Source organism: Helianthus annuus, chromosome 17 (genome assembly GCF_002127325.2).
Source record: "Helianthus annuus cultivar XRQ/B chromosome 17, HanXRQr2.0-SUNRISE, whole genome shotgun sequence".
Classification (NCBI taxonomy): Eukaryota; Viridiplantae; Streptophyta; class Magnoliopsida; order Asterales; family Asteraceae; genus Helianthus; species Helianthus annuus.
In genome coordinates this window covers 27652858-27666148 of record NC_035449.2, presented here as the reverse complement: position 1 = coordinate 27666148, position 13291 = coordinate 27652858, and the positions used below count along the sequence as shown (strand labels likewise).

Below are 13291 nucleotides of genomic sequence, written 5' to 3'. Positions count from 1 at the left end.
ATTAGTTTCAACACCTGGACAAGCAAAAGTAACTAACACTTTAATCTTCTTTAGCAATAAGAATTGTAATCTATTATCTATTATATATAATAAATGTGTTAAATTTTGCTGATGTGTCATGCTAGTAGGCCTCTAAATTGTGCATTTTGGCGGGAAAACTTCCGGGCCTTTTTTTTTTCATTATACGGGTAAGTGCGGGATCCATACTATGACCCGACATTTAAATGTATTGAAAACCTAATTCTCCATCTCTTCACACATCTCTTCACACAGCTCCGCTTCCTTCTAACCTAAATCCTTCAGCCGCATCTATGTGATCTCCCCATCTGATCGATCTGATCTCTTCAAATGGTCCATGATCTTACTGCTCTTGATCCTCGGTGTCGATTTCAGGTAAATTGTTATTTTAGTTGATATAGTTAGGGTTTCATCAACTACTTCTTTTTGATCGGATCTGCTCTTCATGTTTCAAAAAACCTAAGTTTTAAATCGAATAAGTTTATGTGTTTTAATGTTTCACGTACTATGGTTTCTTAATGGTTAAAAGCTTTCGATACGCTTCAGGAACTAGGGTTAGAATTAACGTCGCCGCCACTTTCTCTACCACATCCGCTGAAGCAGAACCCTAGGTATGTTTTTATGTGTAAACGAGTAATAAGTAGGTGCTTTTGATCTATGTCTGTAAATTTTATCTGGTATAGCTTCTGAAATGGATTATCTGGTATAAATTTGATGAATGAGTTTATCTAATTTTGAGTCAATTTTGAAAGTTATTTCTTCAGTGGGTTTTGTGATATTAGATTTTTGTTATACGTTTATTATTTGTTCTATATAACAGGTATATCATTGGATTTTTGTGATATTAGATCTATGTTATACGTTTATTTTATCGTTAAATTAACAATCTCAAATTCTATTTTCATATGTGTTGATGTTTTAAATTGAGGGTTTTTGGTGCAGAGTTTGGTAGCAAATGAAGAGTTTCAGCTTAAAAGAAGATGCATATTTTGAGTTTATTGCAGGGTAAACATGTAATTTTGAATCCAACAAGACGAATCAGTTTGAGACATTTAAAACAAGCATATAACTATATAAGCATGGCCATCTATGTGGTTAAGGTTTCAAATTCTTTTGAATTGATGTGTAAGCCCTTTGAAGTGCTTTAATTCCTTGATATCATTAATGGATTTACTAACAAATCTTCATTGTGAAGGGCGTTAGCGGGGCGTACAATGAATCTGCAGCTGGAAAAGCATACACAAATTGTAAAACTATCCCTTATGAGCAGTTTGATATTGCATTTCAGGTGAGACCCATTTTTTATTCACTATCACTGATCATTCTGACATTCAATCACTTATATTTGTGAACACTGGTATCATTTTGAGTGCTATGTGTTAAATTATTCTTTTAGCATGCCATACCATTAATTAATATGAATATGCAGCCAAATGTTAAAAGGATGCACTCGGTTTATTTATTATTTTTAAGGTGCTTTTTTTTAATAAAAACTTTAATTCTATAAAACTTTTGAGTATTCATCCCTATGCTTCGGAATATGAGGTTAAAAAGGCGTTTAGACAGCTAGTGTTGAAGGTGATGATTTATATATGAATTTGTTAAAATTTTAATTTTTTGTTTATTTTGTTTGATTTAATCAATTATTGACAATTGTTAGTTTTTGATTGAATTTTAGTATCATCTGGATGTGTTCAAAGTGTTGAGACATGTAAATGGCATGTTTTATAAGGCCTTTCTGTCCTTTTGATTATTTATTGATTGACAAATTTGTTACCAATTTAGATTTTTTATTTGGAATTGTATGTTTTGCAGGTCAGCTCTTTATGAGACTTTTTAGCCACTTCTACAAGGTACAGACGATTCAATTGTAAATTTAGTGTTAACAACATCACTTTATTTATGTGTTATTATTTGGGGTTCATTGCAAGCAACTAAAGTGCAGAACCGGCCTGCTATGTTGTTGAAATTGTATTACTGAATGTAGTCTCATGAGTGCTTATAAGCAATCAACCTGTTTGGTTTTGGGAGTGCTTAAAAAGAGGTCTGACTTCTATAAATCCTCACAAAAGTTGTCATTTTTGTAAGACATCGTGGTTAAGTCTTGGAAACAATGATTGGCTTCCAGGAAAATCAATTTTAGACCTCTGCATATTACACTATTATTTGTTGGTTATCCTTCGTACCAGTTTCAGGTTGGTTCTTAGTTCTTACATTACCAAGTCTGTTGTCAGTTCAGCATAGGGGAGCTTAGTCAAGGTTGTTTCTGTTTTCACTTTTTTCTCAATAGGCTGTGAAATACTGTGTGAAGCTCATCTCTTGAGCTTATGTGATCTTCACTAGAGGTTAGCTCTGTAACAAGTTTCATGATACGGTCATTCTATCTATTGGTCTATGAGGCGTCTTGGGTTTGCAATTGTGAATTTAGAGAGAGAATATGTACAAAGAAGAAAGAGAAAGTATCTTTTGTTAATATTCAGAACGTGTATTACAAAGTAAAGGCTTCTGCTTATATATAACTTTACTTAACAAAGAGATTAACGAATTCAAATAAACTTTTACACTTCTACACTATGATGCGGTAGCTTTTTCACATTATATTCCTACCCTTGCCTTCTCTTTTACACTCCCCCACAAGTTGAGAGTAGGAAGGTACTAAACTTGCAACTTGGTCTATGTGTAATGTTGATCCATAGGTAAACACATCTTAATTGAGCCTTAGTGTCATCAACATACGCTGGATTATTAACTTGAGCCTTCATTTGATTCCTAACATAGTTAAGAGTCCATTTCTTTATGTTTTGTTCTGGCATGAATTATAGGGTTAGCTGCAATTTGACTTACATCAGACAATGATTTCTTTTATTGGTTGTTTGTATCTGCCTGCTGCATATGCACATCCGTGGCAGATCTAGAAGAAAAATTTAAGGGTATCTTAATTTTTTTTTGACCTAAGGGTATCCTAATATTTGCTCAGGGGCATCCGATAAATAAAACAGAGAAGAAAAAAAATTGCACTAATTTTGCACTTCGACGACAAGTCATAGATCTGCCTATGATTGACATGTGCCCCTTGACTTTGGCAGATGGTGGCTTATTGCATATGTGATATATAAGTGATCTGGTTCTATGGCAACAAAATGTATTTTGTTGAGTCTGCAGTATATGTAGTTTTTTTCATGCATGGTGAGATGTGTGGTTACATGTGCAGTAAACATAAAAAACGAGGATCCGAACCAATCTGAAAACATAGATGGCTGGTAGTAGCTTATGTCACAACCTTTGTCGAGCTTGTAACTTATCACCTATCTTGCTACTTCTATCTGAAATCGTACTTTTGATGAACTATACGCAACTCTACTCTTGCTGAACGTGTTTTCGTTTTGCACATAATTTGTTTTAGGATCAAGCCAAAAAAGCCCTAGAAAGTGCACTTGGTGGCAAGAAAAACGAGTTTGAGAAGTGGGACAAGGAAATCAAGAAGAGAGAGGAAGCGGGTGGAGGCGGTGGTGGCGGCGGAGATGGTTTGGTGGATCAGACGGTGAGCATTTCTGGCATGAAGCACAACACTTCTTTTCCTTTGTTAACTTGACCTGTATTAAAAAACCTACTTTTGACATGTACCATGACCCACCCACCCTGCCTTATTTATGGACAATGAACATTAGGCGATTCACATTGAGGAAAACGATAAAAATGAGCGGGATAACTTCAATGATTTTATTTGGTTCAATAGAAGTTTTGCTTAATTTCATTGGTATTTTTCTTTGCTGCCATTAATTAATTAAATTGCTAGGATGAATGTGGATGGTTTCATTCTAAAATTATGAAAATCATCATTTAATTTTTATAGGAATTCAAACTATTACTAAATGTGTTTAAAACACATATTTCTATAGTTTTTTTACACTGGTCATGGAAATTTAAATGGGCAAAGTGTGATCAATAATATTTCACTTACATATGTAAGAATGATTATGGGTTATAATAACTTCTGCGTATGTAACCTATATTTCAAATAGTAGAGGCATTTCTATACAAGGTAACCAGTATTGATACAAAATACGCTACGACTTATGTGACCCGAACTGTTTGTTTATATGCAGGTTTCTACAACATCTGATGTCAGCACAAATGATGTGGTTTATTCAAGGTTTCCTACACATCAACCAGCTTAGAGGTGAAATTTTAACTCGTGTAACCATCATCTTTGTTTCTTTAGTTCATCTAAATTCAATGAGGTTAAAGGTTAAAATGGCTCAATTAACTGAATTATTTCTAATTGAGTTAGTCAGATGGCCTAGGTTAAGGTGTTTTTTTTATCTTGATGTTCTCCAATCTATTAGATGTTCTAGCCTAACTATTGATATTTGAAACTACACATGGTTATCTGCAATAACATCACGGTGTACTCAACTAATTCTACTTATAAACTTAATAATTAAATTTCAAAAAACTAGACAGAATTGTGAAAGTATTAACACCACTACTAGAGGTGAGCAACAACAGACCTAACAAACTAACCAACAAATTTGGATTGAAATAGGGATGAATATTTGGTACTGGGTATCGGTACCGAATTTTCGGGTACCAGTACCCACTTTTTGGCATTTTCGGTACCGGTTCGGTACGATACCGGTAAAACACCAAATTTTACCTTAAAATAACGGTACTGTACCGAATATTTCGGCACCGGTACCCAGTTTTGACAAATTTTGGTACCAGTATTTTCAGTACCGGTTCGGTACGGTACCACTACCATGCTCATCCATAGATTGAAATGGGTCGGCACGAAAGCTTTTTGTCCTGCCTTTTAAAGAAAGTTATAAATCTATAGTGTGCTACCGTTAAAATACCGAATTTTACCTTAAAATACCTGCATCCTACCGAATATTTCGGCACCGGTACCGGTACCCAGTTTTGAAAAATTTCGGTACCGGTATTTCAGTACCGGTTCGGTACGGTACCGGTTCATTACAGTACCAGTACCATGCTCATCCCTAGATTGAAATGGTCGGCACAAAAGCTTTTTGTCCTGCCTTTAAAGAAAGTTATGATTTGATTTGCTGTTGATTTTAAAATTTTTATTTATCTCTTTTGCCTTTAAACTTACGTTCTAAGTTTCTCTTAAATACTCTAGAAAGGTCCCTCTTGCGGGTTAGACTACGACTTGGATTCTTGGTTAGCTTGCAACTGACATTTCATGGATCAGATCACCACATGGAGTTTTGGTCAGCTGTAACGATTCAGGAGTTTTGGTCAGCTGTATCGGGTCAGATTACATATTAGTTGCAACTATCATCCTAATACATATTCAGCAAGTACATTGAAAGTAAGCATTTGATTCACAAGCCAAATTTTATTTTTATTTTTTACTTTATTTTGGCCAGCAAATCGTCAGCTAATTAGTTTAAATTTTATTAGTATGAATATATAGCAAGGTACCTTTTATATTATATTGAAATATGGATATGTGGGGAAGAAGCAATAAGATTAGAAATACCGGTACCCAAGTTTGACAAATTTCGATACCAGTATTTTCAGTACCGGATCACCGGTTCGGTATGGTACCAGTACCATGCTCATCCCTAGATTGAAATGGGTCAGCACGAAAGCTTTTTGTCCTGGTTTTAAAGAAAGTTATAAATCTATAGTGTGCTACTCACTTTCTTTGATGCTAAATGTTAGAAAAATATAGCAGGTGAGCGATAGGATATGTTCTGTAGGTTGATGTAATAACTTTTTATCGAAAATATGCCAACCTTTACTCTTAAATGGGACAAATACGCTTAAAAAATATGCTTAATCGCCTTTCGGACTCTTATTGTTTACCTATATGGTTGCTACTTCATCATCCTACAAATATATATAAAGAAATATCTTATGCGGATGTAAATACTAAAGCTTGGGACCTTGGGTATATTTTAAAGCCCCTTTAAACTCTTTGACCCGTCTTTTTTTTTACCTAGCATTTTAGTCTTTTCTATCTGACCCATTATCAATATAAATCTATTCTCTGTTTTTCGGCATCAACTCTTCCATTTTGCAGTTCGGGTGGCCACACACAGTCAATTTTAATCATCTGCGCTATTACTTTGCTACTATTTTTGCTTCGAGGTAAACCCTAACATTTGCGTGCTTTAATTTTTCGTATTTGCTTTTGCTATGTTGTGATTTGGTATCGATATCAGCAGGATTAAGGCTCTTGATGTTTGATTTTAGAGTTATACGTGCAATTTTTGCTTGCAATTTAGTTTAAGAAACCTTTAAAAACTGAAGGTTAGCTAGGTTTACGAGCTGATATCGACCATTGTAAGCCAAATTTTGTTTATTTTTATTTGTTTGGTCCATTCGAGAAAAAACTACTTTAGATCAAATTACTGCATTCTTTGGTTTCTGGTTTAGTATATGCATCCTATGAAGTTGTATGAGTTATAATTTGACTTAATTTGTCGAAGACATAAATTCCTATTATAAATAAAAAACAAATAATAAAGATTTAAATAAGGGATATGACTTTTTAGGAACCTCAGTTGTAAAAAGCATTCAAAAGATGTCAATCACATATTAAATCAACTATGTAAAGTGTTATATATGTTTTATAACAGGTCTACATGCATTGGCCCATTATTCAACCTGCTATTTCATATTTTTTAACAAGCTAATTAGAATAAGAGACTACAAATACCTTGATTTTTTTAATATTTTTTTACCCTTTATTGTTTTGGATTGTTTGTTACTGCGGATGAGATCAATGTGGGCATCTCAGTCGACTAGACTACAAATAAACCATTGAAAGGTAATATTCCTTCGATTAATCGTTAGAAGCTGGTCTTTCCTCCTTTATTGTTTAGGCTTGTGTATTAATGATTTCCCCGTTTTTACCTTTGTTCAAGTGTGTTTTCTTTTGCTATGTTTTTCAAGTGAGTTAGTTGAATTTGGAAAAAGGAATACCTTCTTTTGTTGTTTTCATGCGTAAGGCGTAAATTGTGACTATAAAATAATAGTATTGGGCTGAATGGGTCAAACTTGATACATGGAACACTTTCTATTGTGGGCAAGATAGGTGGATTCCAGGTCAAAATAAGTTACAAAAATAGGGTTGCCAAACAGTTAGTTAGCAAAAGAGTTATTTTAACTTTAATGCATATAGATTTCTGCTTTGTTTTTATTCAGAAATTTAAAATGTTAATTGTTGTATTATAACAGTTATAATAATATTTAACATAATATATATTAAGCAAAAAAATTACATTAGGTGGAAAATTTGGTAGTCTATATTTGTTGTTCCAAAAATTAGTGGAAGTTTCAACCTGAAAAAGGATGCAATTTGTTTTTGTTGTTTTACACCAAGTATCAAGCTTAATCATCCTTTGATCGGGTAGGTTTTCAACTTGATCTATGTTAAGTTTTTGATTCAGCTAAGATTTCGTGTTTTATTATGCAGATATGCAATGATAAAGATCAAGCAAATTCATGGTTTCGTGGCTTAAAACTGTACTTTACTCGCTTTGTTGTTTTAAAATTAAGGAATTTGAATTGAGTTGTAGTCATATAAGTTTAATAAATTTTGGCCTTATTGAGTTTTTACACTATAATTTGTTTAACTAAGTGATATTAAGCCTATAATAATTGATTTTGTTATGTTTCATGTTGACATATATGTGTGTAGACGGTCTGTATGTATATAGTGTGTTCCGCTACTTCATTTGGTTTGACCTTTTTTTTTTACTTTTTAAAAAGGTATCTTGCTATTCTTTGTGACCAATTGGGTAATAAAATACCCACTTCAAAATTACAACTTTTAATTTATTTAAAGAACACTTTATTAGTTAAATTGTTATGTAAACCAAATTAATACATTACTCATTTCTAAATAAAGTATACATTAAACTAATACTTCATCCGTCTTATTTTTTTGTTTTTATTTTTGAAGATTACCTGCTTTTCAAAGAAAATTTTACTATTCTCAATCAAACACATAGTACATATTTAAAAAAATTACATTCATTGTTTACATCATTTTAATGGCCAACCCGTGAGTATTCACGGGTGATAACCTATATTATTATATACGATTAACATTGAATCATTGTATATATGTCCTCACAAATTAAAAAAAAAACCCTTTTAATTAAATTAATAAATTATTAATATCCGTAAAATATAGCAACCCGTGGGTATCACGGGGAATAACCTAGTATATGTCTAAACATATCCAAATTAGTTTGGCAACACGAACCTTGTCATACAAATAAAATAAATAGAACCAGATACTGAGTTCTTCTAAATTTATATTGTAAATGGTTAAATGAGAAACGAGAAATAAAAAACCTACAAATTTAAACAAGTAAACATGTAAAGTTTGTTTTGTAAATTGTTAAATAGAAGAAAAAAAATCAAAGAACTTACAACTTTATGAAGGCCTAAATTTAAAAGTGAAAAATCAAAACTAAAAAATAAGCTAACTAAAACTAAAAGATAAGCTTGCAAAATGTTGGTATGAGTTTCCCCCAATTAATAAAACAAGCCTTGAAAAGAAAAGAAAATTTAGAAAAAAAAGACATCATGGTGGGAATCGAAATTGTAATGGTGAGTTCATCACATGACTCCTACATCCATTAAGCCAAAGGGGAAATTTGTGTATTAATATTCTACATCAAATTTATATATTAAACACATATATATTTTTTAAACAATATTGGCCCCTAGATGCTTGGGCCCTGTGCGGTGGCACCTCTCGCAAAGGCCCAAAGCCGGCCCTGCAAACACCAAATATATCTAAAAAGCTACTAGCTATCAGCTTCCAGCTTCCACCTTTCAGCCACCAGCTACATCTGCCAAACATACCCAAAGTGTGCCAATATATAAGTTAAAATGGAGAGTTTGAGTTTGTTTTATGACGAATTATTAATGTACGTACGAATTAGTAATTTGATAAAAGATCAAACCCAACGAAATGCATTCGAGTTATATTTGTGACACAGATGATGAGTTGGAGGAGATATGGTATATATGTTTTTGGTTAAGTGCATACATTTAAAGAGAGAGAATGAAGTTTATGAGTAGTGAGGTCTTAAATGAATAAATGAAGACAAAGAAAGAAGAAAACCGGTGAATAGGGAGATGATAGTGACTTTTTTTTTTGCAAGAATCCAATATTCAAATATAATATGTAAGCACCGTTTTAACTTATCTGATTCGTTGACATGGTCTTGATGGATTACAGCCTATGAGTTTTCCAGTAACGATTTTCACAGTTAGGCTAAAGGGTGTGGTTATGACCACCATGACCCTCCACATAGGCGTCATGTCACTCATCTTTAATCCCCATCTAAAATCACTACCCTAAAGATGTGGTCATGACCCAAACCACTATCTCATTTATTATCTTAATATATTTTTGTCTCAAAGTCATCAAATGGAGGGTCGTGGTAATCGTGGTTTAATCCACGCCAATCACCATCAATCAAGAAGGAGGGTGGTGTAGCCTTTTATTCATGTTCCTACGTGCCGAATCATGTTCCAACTATGAACACCACACCATTCGGCCCTTATAAATGAATTATTAAGTTTTTGAACTATGGTTCTTTATCTGGGATATATATTAGCATGTTGAATTCATCAAATGGAAGTGTTAAACAACGTTGAACGTTAGTTTGAAATGGTATATGATGTGTTTCGTTTGTAACTATGTTTCGGAGTTTTGAAAGTACAAATTTGTGTATTCTTTATTTGAAATAAAAAAAAAAATCTGTTAGGCTAAAGGGTATGGGGGCCGGCTTAGGCCCGGCCTGGCCAGGGCCGGCTCTATAGGCTTGGCAACCTAGGCACGAGCCTAGGGCCACTAAAAAATAAGGGTCTCCAAGTTTTTTGAAGTTTTTATATAGTATATGTATTAGGCCCAAATAAATACATTTATTTCAAAACTAAATTGGTTTCTCATTGAAGGAGCCCAGATAAATATTGTTTAGCAAAAAAAGACTAAGTTTCAAAACCAATTTCGCATTGATTTCTAACTATTACAACACAACAACCATTAACCTAATCATCAAAATTTAGCGGCCCAAAGCCCCTAATACAGCCGCAATCATCGTTCCCACTTCCCATCGTAACCTACTTTTAATTTCTAGGCTATCGGCTATCACTAGACGAAAAAATAAGGATAATTTCTAGTTTATCGACGAAATTAGGGCCCCCACTTCATAGTTCGCTTAGGGTCTCCAAAAATGTAGGAACGACCCTGGGCCTGGCCCGCACCGGTCCCCCACACCGCCCCCCTCATGCCCGGCGCGTCGTCTCCGTCCTCTACAAGCCGGATTCGACGGGCCTCTCTTCTCTCTCCTCACACACACACAACTATACATACATATATTTATATATATAAATGGGTTCATCCTCTACCCCCTAGGTTCATCCCCTTCAAGCCCCGCTTACGTGGCGGTGACGTGACGGCCCATCACCTTGGGGATAAGGCTCTCCATACCCTCCGGTCTTATCAAGGATGGCCGAAAACCACATAATAATCAAATGATGGTGACTATATCCTTAATTGGCCATACTTCTCGAGGAACAATTGTAAAGTTTCAGGTAACTATGACTTTAAAATCTGTTAGGCACATGTTTCTAAATCACTCGTTCATTTAGGTGACAAGTCAAGAAAAAAAAAACATGTGTGAGATATGAAATTGTGGAAAAAAAACAGTGCTCCAACGTTATATAATTGTGAGGGAATGAAGAAAAGAGTGTTTGCTTGGTCGATGGAATGAAATCGTCTATTCTAAAATGCATTTCATTCCCTCAAAATCATTTCATCTGCCCCGCTGTTTTTTTTTTCCATTCCATTCACTCTTCACCCTTCATTAACAACATCACAACCCACCACCGTTGCTACCACCACCACCACCACCACCGTTGCTACTACCACCGACATCCGCTGCCGTCACCCACCTCCGCCGCCACCGCCACTGCCACCACCTACCGCCGCCACCCACCTCCGTCCTCACCACTGACGTCGCTACCCACCTTCGATCATCGCCGCCACCATTTCCACTGCCACCTCCGATCACCGCCGCCACCCACCACCACCATCGCTACCACCTCCGACCACCTTCGCCGCTGCTACCACCTCCGACCACCCCTGCCGCCACCATCGCCACTGCCGCCACCTACCTCCACCGTTGTCACCGTCTACCATCGTCTCCACGACTCCACCCACCACCACCTAGGGATGAGCAAATCGTTCCCGGTACCGGTATCGAATTTACCGAACCAGGTACTTTTTCGGTACCGACTTTTAGCATTTTCGGTACCGGTATTTACCGGTTTTTACCTCAAATACCGGTACCGAACCGGGTATATTCGGTACTGGTACCGGTACCCCTTTTAGTGATTTTCGGTACCGGACGATACAGAGCTCATCCCTACCACCACCGCCAACCACCACCGAGCTCATCCCATCACTGACCACCGCCATCTGATTTTATTCCTTCGTCTTTTTTCGCATACCAAACAACAAAAAGTAATTGTTCATTCCATTCACACATGGTAACCAAACAAGACATGAAATGGTAATGATCAATTCCATTACCTCATCCATTGCTTTCCTCCGTCCATTCCATTACCCCATACCAAACACACCCTTACTCTTAATTGGAGTTTGATCACGAGTCATAACCCTCATGGCTAGGGGCTGTTTGTTTTAGTTTTTAATTGCCTCTTAATGGTTCAGACATTGCATCTGAATGGTTAAGCATTATGTTGGCTCTTAGGGTGAGGGTATCATTCAATCACTTTAGGGTGTTTGAGTTACCGTCTAGCCAATAATATCATGTCATGTCAAGTCCCCCTTCCACTCCCTATTTTGCACTCAATCACTGGCAATGATTCAAACACTTGGATAGTGGTAAAAAATTTAAAAAAAATTATGGTTGGTTGAAAGGGGTTGGGACCCACCATTAAACCCCCCTCTCTTCCTTCCCTCTTATTCCCGCATCGGTGACTGTATACCGAATTACTCACTCCCCCTCACCGAAATCTTGCCGGCGTCAATCCACCGCTCCGTGAAACCAACTCCCCGAGGTAGTCACCGATATCATACCGACCCCCTTTAATGGTTCTGACCTCTTAATGAAGAAACACCAAGTTAATACACAGGTTAACTAGTGGTTCGTGTCTCGTCAAAATAAGGTTAATATTCTTTCTTCCTCGTCTGCTAGTTGCGATGATCATGCAAAACAATCAACACACCGTGAAGCTCGTTACAAGGAGGAGGAGAATAAGGGGGTTCTCCTTGTAATCACCATTCGGCGTGATAATAAGAACTTGTTTTGAGGATAAAAGTGTGTGTATTAAGTGAGAGAGCCAAAGAGCGATCCTTAAACATGTAGACGAGTTCTCTATTTATAGCCAGAGGGAGTTGTGAAGGAGATGGGCTGATGGGCCTTGGGCCTGATGCCGACAATAAGGAATATCCTCTTTGCCTCCTTTGTCACGACCGTTAGTGTTTACAGGCAATAGAGTCGTTGGCACACGTTGAATTGATCCACGTGGCCTTGTAGTTGTCCTTGTTGTCTGGTCTGACATCAACGGTTGAATGAAAATCGTGGAGCTGTGGTCGGTGCACGATGATTGGTGCCACGTATGTGTCCTCTTGTACTTTTTTTGACAATCGTACTGTTTGTACTACCAACCAATGTCTTGCTGGCGCATGGGTTGTTTGTGCTTCTTGGGCTTGCGACGATTCCAATTGCAAAATAAACCAAGTGTTGGATTTAGTTAATTATGGGTATGGCATCGCACGCGACCTGAGGTTGTCTCGCGTAGTCGGCACAGGATTAGGGACCATACCCCTTCAATGTTGGCTCTTAATGGTTCATACATTTTATCTGAATTGGTCTGACATGTGCCTTTGAATGGTTAAACATTATGTTCGCTCTTAATGGTTCAGATCTCTTACTAGTTCAGCACTTAATGATTCAGATCTCTTACTAAGTCAACACTTACCTATTTAGAAGTTGTCAAACAGCCTCTAATTTTCTTTTTATTTATCTCAAGTTGAGGCATTTGAACCTTTAAACATCTAGGGAGTTCCGGAACACACAATGAACCGTATCCTTTATTGCAACATGTGTATATGATGCAATATTGATTGTGAGATTATCACTCTTTTAGGATTATGTATATGATGCAATATTGATTGTGAGATTATCACTCTTTTAGGATTATATAAACCCATTTTAGAATTCCTTATAAACTCACTAATAACACAAGT

General features: G+C 36.1%; 1 long non-coding RNA gene across 9 annotated transcripts; it reads left to right on the top strand.

Annotated features, from left to right (window-relative positions):
• Positions 1–236: 236 nt before the first annotated feature.
• LOC110920706 lies at positions 237–7677 on the top strand. 9 transcript variants are annotated; one of them, XR_002581857.2, is made up of 10 exons: positions 237–393; positions 565–629; positions 961–1143; positions 1214–1306; positions 1834–1871; positions 3422–3559; positions 4125–4198; positions 5159–5350; positions 6068–6817; positions 7466–7677. It is a non-coding gene; the product is annotated as an uncharacterized LOC110920706 (long non-coding RNA). The 9 variants fall into 9 exon arrangements; XR_004886493.1 differs by adding an exon at positions 3230–3278 and having other exon boundaries at positions 6068–7675; XR_004886492.1 differs by adding an exon at positions 3230–3311 and having other exon boundaries at positions 6068–7675.
• The last annotated feature ends 5614 nt before the right edge of the window (positions 7678–13291 follow it).